Here is an 8,735-nt window from a genome sequence, read left to right as displayed (position 1 = left end):
TTAAGATTTATTTATTTATTATATGTAAGTACACTGTAGCTATCTTCAGACACTCCAGAAGAGGGCGTCAGATCTTGTTTTGGATGGTTGTGAGCCACCATGTGGTTGCTGGGATTTGAACTCGGGACCTTTGGAAGAGCAGTCGGGTGCTCTTACCCACTGAGCCATCTCACCAGCCCGGCGCACGCCTTTAATCCCAGCACTCGGGAGGCAGAGGCAGGCGGATTTCTGAATCCGAGGCCAGCCTGGTCTACAAAGTGAGTTCCAGGACAGCCAAGGCTATACAGAGAAACCCTGTCTCGAAAAACAAAACAAAAAAAGGGGGGGGGGAGAGAGAGAGAGAGGTTGGGGGGAGAGAGACCAGCCATGCCCAAGAGGAGAAAAGGGGGAAAGGAAAGAGAGAAAGAGAGTTAGAGAGTAAGAAAGGAGAAGGCTGAGAGAGAGGGGGGGGGTAAAAGCTTAAAGAGAGAGGGGTGGGGCCAAGCAGCCCCTCTTATAGTTGGGCTGGGCTATCTTGCTGTTGCTAGGTAACTGTGGGGAGGAGTCTAGCCAGAATACCAGAAGCTTGGGACATTGTCTACATGACTGCTAGCCACATGCTTCTCTTATGGGGGGCTGTGGGGGCGGTAACTTCAACAGGAGGAGGGAGGAAAGGGGGGGAGGGAGGTCCAGGAGACATGATCAAATGCCTTCAGTCCCATGTAGGTGGAAATTACCACCCACCGGGTCCCACCGGGGTTGAAGACCTCAGCTCGACTGGAGACCGGGCTGCCTGTGTGTAGCCCAGTGCCCCACAGGGGTTGATCTTTGCTTCCTCAAGGACTTAGCACCAAAGTGTGCTTGAAGACAGATGAGACTGTGAGCGCCCCATGTCTTATCTACTGCAGTTTGAAGGTGGAGCTGGTTTGACTCCAAAGATTTACCTTCTGCTCAGGTCTTGAAGGCTCTGTCCCCAGTGTGGTAGTGCTAACAGGTGAGGTGTTTGGAAGGCAGCTGGCTCGTGAGAGATCTGTTTTAGGGACTACAGGAAGCAGTGGAGACTTTAAGGGGTGGTGCCTCTCTGGAGAGAAAGTCTGTGGCTAGGAATGTGCCCTGGATGGATCTGACTGTGCCTGGGTCCTTCGGTCTTTCTTTTGGTTCTCTGTTGTCAGGAGGTAATCAGTTTTTACCCACTGTGATGTATTATGTCATCACAGGTCAAAGGTCACCAGGCCAAGTGACCATGGATTGAGACTTCTGAAGGCTGAGTTAAAATAAATACTACACGTTGTACATTATTGATCTCAGGTGATTCGTCGCAGTGACCCAAAGCTAACCCAAAAGGAAGAGGGAGAAGGAAGTTGTATGGTCCTTCCTCCTCATCCGCTCCTCATCAGTGCTACAGCCTTCACAGTTAACACACCCCACACTCAGGCTCACTGTTTGCCGTAATGACTGTGTTCATTACTGAGACAAAATTCCCCACAGTTTGTGACAGGGCCACAGCATCAGGAGAATGAGGCAGCCATCGCCCTGCATCTGCCAGGAAGCAGAGTGAATATCTGCACTCACTCAACCTAGGACCTCAGAGCACAGATTGGTGCTACTCACATATAGGCTTGGTCTTCCCACTTGACTTAGCCTAATTCAGACACCCCTCACAGACCCTCTCAGAGATAATGATCACACTACTCGGTCAGATGCTAACAGGACACCCCCTCCCCTTTACTGGTGAAAGAGAATGTCCTTTTCACTATCAGTCATGGCACTTTGTATGGTCTAAAAGCAATGATAAAAAATAAAAACAAGAATGAAAAGGCTACTGTTATCCTCCTCCTTCAGGGACTAAGAAAGCAAACTGACGAGCAGCTTCCAACGCTTGCTTTATCAGATTCTCAACAGCCCGTAGACACTTCTTGGTGATAGGCTGAGCACCAAGAGAGAGTCTCCATGTGGGCTGGTGAGATGGCTCAGTGGGTAAGAGCACCCGACTGCTCTTCCGAAGGTCCTGAGTTCAATTCCCAGCAACCACATGGTGGCTCACAACAAGATCTGATGCCCTCTTCTGGAGTGTCTGAAGACAGCTACAGTGTACTTACATGTAATAAATAAATAAATTTTTTTTAAAAAAAGAGAGAGTCTCCACAATGCACACCCCCCACAGGGAGACAGCATCCATTACTAAGACTTTGGAGATTCTTGGACCATTTTCTTTAATATCCCCACCACTGCATATAGTAGTTGCTCAATAAATACTGAACAAAAGACTGCACACTTTTGGGCACTCAAATACTTTCTTTTTTTCGCACACTTAGATCTTCTCTTTAACACCCTTCAACAACAACTCAACTGCATTACTTAATCTGGGACTATATCAAAGTACCTTGACTCCTGGAATGTAGAATAGGCCCACATCCTTTTGAGTACTCTGTATGAGTTATGAGAATTAAGCCAGACAGACTCTCTGAACAAATCCCACTTTGTGGGAGGCATATCCTGTTGGTGTGAAGTGTCTCCCGGGGGCTATCAGCTTTTGCCCACTGACACAACTTTCTTTGTTCGGATTTTTAGTAAAGAATGGTTTTCTCTGTCTCAAAATCCAAAACAGGGATTAGCGTAGCTGTGTGAAGATTTAGAAACATGACCTCTTATCGGTGGATCAGGAAGTTGAAGCTCAGAGCCACTTGTGGTCTGTCTCTATTTACAGCTGGTAAAACCAAACAGTAGCTCACTGTCTGAGGGATGATGCTTACTACAGGGACACAGGGAGCCTGCCTCTGAACTTCCCTGCCTCACAGGGGCTAGAGAAGTTCACACTCTTTCCCTCCCCACTTCATAGGCTCCTCTGGTCTTTGAAGAAGGCCCAGCCTGGCACCAGAATTAGTGGAACTCCCCCTTTTTCTTTTTCAAAGTAGTGCTCCCTTCCCGTGATGACCTCCCCCCACAGGGCAGATGCCAGCCTTGGGAACAGACAGAAAGCACCATACCCAAGTGTGGGAAGCCACGTAACGCCATTACAAGATGGCGCTGGCTACCACTGGCCACCGCCCGTGTATTTCGGGTAAACAACCAATGTGCGCAGGTGCAAATGGGTTTTACGCCAAGTCTTTGCCCGCCCCGGGGCGTAACAGTGAGATCATGAGTAAGCAACCAATTAGACGTGGACACGCAGCCTTGGGGACTATATAGGGAGTCGCTCGCTGGGCCTCGTCGTCTTCCTCTTCAAGATGCAATAAATGCTGTGCTGCAGAAGGATCCTGGTGTCCGCGTGCGTTCTTGCTGGCGAGACGATGGCGCGGGACACCCAAACCTCCCTGTCACCGAGGCCAACACTCCCTTGATAGATAACCAGCGTTTCCCTGTTACAGATGGCTCCTGCCCTTAAAGGAAGCAGAGATTGATACCCTGGAAATAATAGAAAGCCCTCCCTTGGACCATGGGAGAAGGGCAATAAAGTGTTCCCAGACAGCTGCAACTGAGTTGTTAAGGCACACTAGCTTCTGATAATGCAATACGTTACTTTTTCCAGGTCAGGAAGGTCCCTCTGCAGATGCACAGTTCCACCCCACTGTCTGAACAAATGTTATCAGGGTTGAAGAATGGCACTCCCATTCGCACCTCCCCAGTCACATAACCCCAAGGTTCTAAGATCCCAGCTTAATGCATGTGAACATAGAAATACTCCAAGCCCCTAACCTGGGCCTTGCGATCTGAGTCAGACTCATGGAAAAAAGACTCTCTATTATTACATCAGACTTGCACTTTCTGGTGTTCTTCCGGGGTTCCCGAGAACTGGGCTTAACACTCACCACTACTGATGCTAGCCGTCACGATGAGGGGTAAGAGATACGCATGGGAAAGAATCTGTGAGGTAGAACTGTTTATAATTAGTCACATGGAAGCCTCTCCAGATGCTGCTGAACAACAGTACAAAGCAGTATGGAAACTCGATCGCTTACGATGTACCTAGTGCATAGTCCTTTCTGGGCAGCACATGGAAGGATGGAACTAGGTTCAGGACAGAAGCCAAAGAGGTCTCCCCTCATGTATTTTATTTGAGTATTCGTAGGATGGTCCTGTACATTTATGGCATAAGTATTAAGCTCAAATGTTAAGAAAATATTGTTTATGTCCCATGCCACACAAGTGGCTTTGCTCTGTGGAACTTATCCTGTTGTCTATCCCAACGCAATGTCTATCTTAACCCCTTGTCTTTGGGGCCTTACAGACAGGGAAAGAACAAAGGCTGAGTCATAAACTTACCTTTCCCAGAAGACTCATTGCCACACCCCCTTCACACTGACTGCCCTTTGATGCTTTGAGTATAATGGTGATGGTGAAGGTGATGGTGGTGACTGAATGTGAATACTACTACTAATACACACTATGCCTTAGGCTCTTTTAAGCAGTGACTCCACCAAACACCATCTTCTCATCTGCTCTGCAGCACTACAGAGTTGAAAAACCAAGGCTTAAAGAAGCCAGACAAGCTGAGTGTGGCTGTGTGCCCTGTGGGTAGAGAAGCCCGGGTCTGAACACAGGCGCTCTGTTTCCAGTGTGGGCCCAGAAGAGGGCCTTCCCGAGAGCAATGCTAACTGTCAGTGTCTGCAGGAGGAGTGCACACACACACATACACACACACACATACACACACATACACACACACACATACATACACATACATACACACGTGCACACACACACATGCACACACACACATACGCACACATACACCTACACATGCATACACCTACACACACACACATACACACACACACTAGACGATAGATGCAGGCTGGGAAAGCTAGGGCTCTGGAGAACCTCACAGTCTGATCTGTGCCGAGCTGTGCATCCTTGGGCTCCTTTAACTGAAGTTTCCATTACCCCTGAGTTTCTAAGTCAAGGGCATCATTCTTTCAGGCAGTGTGTATGAGGCAGGATTTTTTTTAAATTATTTATTTATTTACATCCCCAAATACTGCCCCTTCCCAGCTCCCCCTTTCTGTGTTCCTCTCTCCCCTTTGCCTCTGAGAAGACACCCCTCCATGTATTCTCCAACCTTGGTGCATCAAGTTTCTGCAGGATTAGGCACATTTTCTCCCAGAGAAGCCAGACATAGCAGCCCTCTGCTACGTATGTGCCTGGTGGCCTGGTACCAGTCCATGTGTGCACTTTGGTTGGTGGCTTAGTCTCCGGGAGCTCTCAGGGGTCCGGGTTATTGACATTGTTGGTCTTCCTGTGGGGATGCCATTTCCTTGAGGGCCTTCAGTGCTTCCCCAACTCCTCCATAGGTATCCCCGACCTCAGTTCAGTGTTTGGTTGTGGGTGTCTATATCTGTCTCAGTCAGTGGAGCCTCTCAGAGGGCTGCTATGCTGGGCTCCTGTCTCAGCAGGCTGTCCCAGGTGGACCAGCTAGGATGATGGGGTGGGACCTAACTGGGGAAAAGTAAAGCCTGTCTACTGCCACATACTAGAGCTTCCCCATCACCAGTTTACTTTAAGTAAGTAAAACAATGACAGTAAACATCCTTTAATGGCTATCAGGGCTAGCCTGCCTGGGGCCAATGAACAGCTGCTTCTTTTTTCTTTGGTTTCAGTTTGGATGTCAGTTTTGCTTCTTAGTGCTATGGAAAGCGTAAGGTAGCTCACTTCTAAATTATTCCTATGTCTTCCTGTTGTTCAGGAAGCTGGCCATCTCTCTTTAAGTTTCATCTTCTTCTTTGTTCTATCTCTATCCATATTTGAGGATTTAATTTATTATTTCTATGGCCTTAGTCAAAGCATCTATCATTAAAATGTTGAGTGAGATGACAGGAATCAGAATTTAAGTGTATTTACATACATTTGTGTATATATGCACACAATGCACTTATTCTCATCTGTGTATGTTTCTACAATGAAAAGAGAAAAAATCCCAAGATGTCGCCAACTAGAGGAGAGATGTGAGGACAGATAAAGGTTATTAATCAGCTTGCCACTGTAAGGAGAACCAACCAGGACTGATCCATATCCTGAGTGTATTAATACACCGAAACCGTGATTTTCTGGATGGTCAAACTCCGGGTGCTGTGTCTTCGCTCACTTCCCTGTTGCTGTGATAAGACGCTGACGACATCGGATCAAGGAAGGGAGGGTTTACTTGGGCTCATACTCAAAGTGTAGCTCATCGTGACATAAAAGTCAAGGCAGCAGGAGCTTGAAGCAGCTGGTCTTTCCATGTTCACAATGAGGAAAAAGGTGATGAATGTCCACGTTCTCCATTTTATGCAATCCAGAATCCCCTGATTAGGGAATGATCCCACCCACAATTACGATGGGCCTTTCCCACTATTGCTGAAGACACCACATACTTAAGTCACAGCATGGAGAGATCAATCTGGTACCAGCCTGGAAGGTTCATTGCTACTGGATAGTTCTTTTATAGTGCTAGAAGGTGCTGTGTATGCTAATGGGAGAAAAGCAATCATCAGTATTACCCAGATGTGAACCCTGTGAGCTACAGTAACAACTGTCTGGCAAGATATGCCAACTGTTAGAATATGGCATGAATGTTATGGGAGTAACCAAACACTTTCTGGTTGTATTTAAGGCCCACTCCACAAGGCCGTGCTCAAATCTGGCACCATTGACAGAGCCAACCTGAGGCTAGATAGTAGAGAAGAACCCTCACTATTATTCTTCTAAATAAATATAGTGTTAAACTGTGGCAATCCGACGCATTCCACCATTGCAAGATGGCGCCCGACCCAACAGGGGGAAGGGAGAGAAAAAACAGCTTGCTAGGCTCTGCACAGAGATGCTAATGAGGCTTCGGAAGTAAGCACCATTCACAGGCAGACACGTTCCCCTTAGGGCTATATAAACCAGAGGGTTTTCGGCTCGGAGTCCTTGCGCTTCAGCAAGCAACAAGAGAATAAAGAAGTTGTGGGAGAATCTCTGCGTGTCGTAGTCCTTATATCCTTTAGGCGGGAGCGATGGGCGCTGACATTTGGTGCTGGAATCCAGGTATCGACATCTGCGGCACAGCGGGGACCCCAGTTCGTCTGGTGAGATTCAGAACCACANANCCTAGGATCGTCCGGTAAGAGGTACGCCGGATTAGTTCTGAGAGACATGCTTGTTTAGGGTATTGATCCTTTGTGGGTAGCTTTGAGTATTCCCGTGTTTGCTATCCTTATACTTATCTTTTTCCTCTGCATAAATTGTCATCATCCTGGATGCGAGTGTACTTGTTAAAGCAGGACAGCCAGTAAGCCAGGTTAAATAAATCAGTAACATGGGAAATTCACCTTCAAAACAGATGATTGGGGCTTTAGAGGCCCTACTGAAAGAGAGAGATTTAAAAATATCATAAAAATGTTTAGAGAGATTCTTAAAAGAAGTGGATAGGATTGCACCTTGGTTTATCTGTAGTGGATCACTAACCTNACCTAGTTGGCAAAAATTAGGAAAAGATATAGACCAAGTCGCAGAGAAGGGAAACCTTGGCCTGGGAATAAGACCAATTTGGAAGCTGATAGAAGCTTGCATAGAGGATAAGAGGTATGAAACACAGGTTAAACAGGGACAAAGAATACTAGAAGAAGTTCAAGAGAGCATGTCAGAAACAGAACGGGAAAAGAATCAAAACAGAAACAAAAAAGGGACAAAGAAAAGGTAGATAACATAACAGAAATAGGAAAACCAACAGTAAATTACCCTTTGGCTGAATTTGAACTTCTTGGGCTGACGAGCTCAGATGATTCTGATTTATCAGAGAGTGAGGAGGAAGAGCTAGATGAGGCTGCTGCTGAATATGAAAGAGACAGGTACGGCCCAGACAATAGAAAGGATGTAAAAAAGAAAGCTTGTAAAATGGCGTCCTCAGCTCCACCTCCGCCCTACCGGGAGGGAGGAAAAAGGAAATGCAAGTTCTCCTTCTGCACGGAAAAGACATGCAGAAAGTTGAGACGGATGTTTCCTGTGTTTGAGGATGCTAATAATGTTAGATTTTATCAGTCTATAGAACATAAACAAGTTAAAGAATTGGCAGAAGCTGTGAGGNCGTATGGGGTTAATGCCTTGTATACTCAAGCACAAGTTGAGAGATTAACCCATGCAGCTATGACACCAACTGATTGGACTTTTGTTACCAAGGCCTATCTCACTATGGGACAATATTTAGAGTGGAAATCTCTGTGGCATGATTATTGTGCCTCCCAGGCTCGAGCCAATGCTATGNCAGGACAGCCAGGGTGGAACTTTGATATGCTTACAGAACAGGGACAATGGGCCAATAATCAAACTGCTTACCCGGACCAAGTCTATGAACAAATTAATACGGCTGCCTTGAAGGCATGGAAATATTTACCCAATAGAGGAGAAGTAAGCGGTAACTTAACAAAGATCATTCANGGTAGCAATGAGCCTTTTTCAGATTTTGTAGCAAGAATGATGGAGACTGCAGGAAAAAAATTTGGGGATCAGGACACAGCCATGCCTTTAATANAACAGTTAATATATGAGCAGTGTACTAAAGAGTGTAGGAGTGCCATCACTCCTTGGAAGGGGAAAGGGCTACAAGCCTGGATGAAGGCATGCCATGAAATTGGAGGGCCATTGTCTAAAGCGGGGCTAGCTGCGGCTGTCCTTGCAGCTCAAAGAGGGAGTGATAGGATCTGTTATAGATGTGGACAAAAGGGACATATTCAAAAACAATGTAAAAAGAGTGATAATAATCAACAAAATAAAAGAGTACCTGGTGTTTGTCCAAAATG

Source organism: Mus pahari, chromosome 2, assembly GCF_900095145.1.
Source record: "Mus pahari chromosome 2, PAHARI_EIJ_v1.1, whole genome shotgun sequence".
NCBI classification, from domain to species: domain Eukaryota; kingdom Metazoa; phylum Chordata; class Mammalia; order Rodentia; family Muridae; genus Mus; species Mus pahari.
This window is presented reverse-complemented; position numbering follows the sequence as displayed.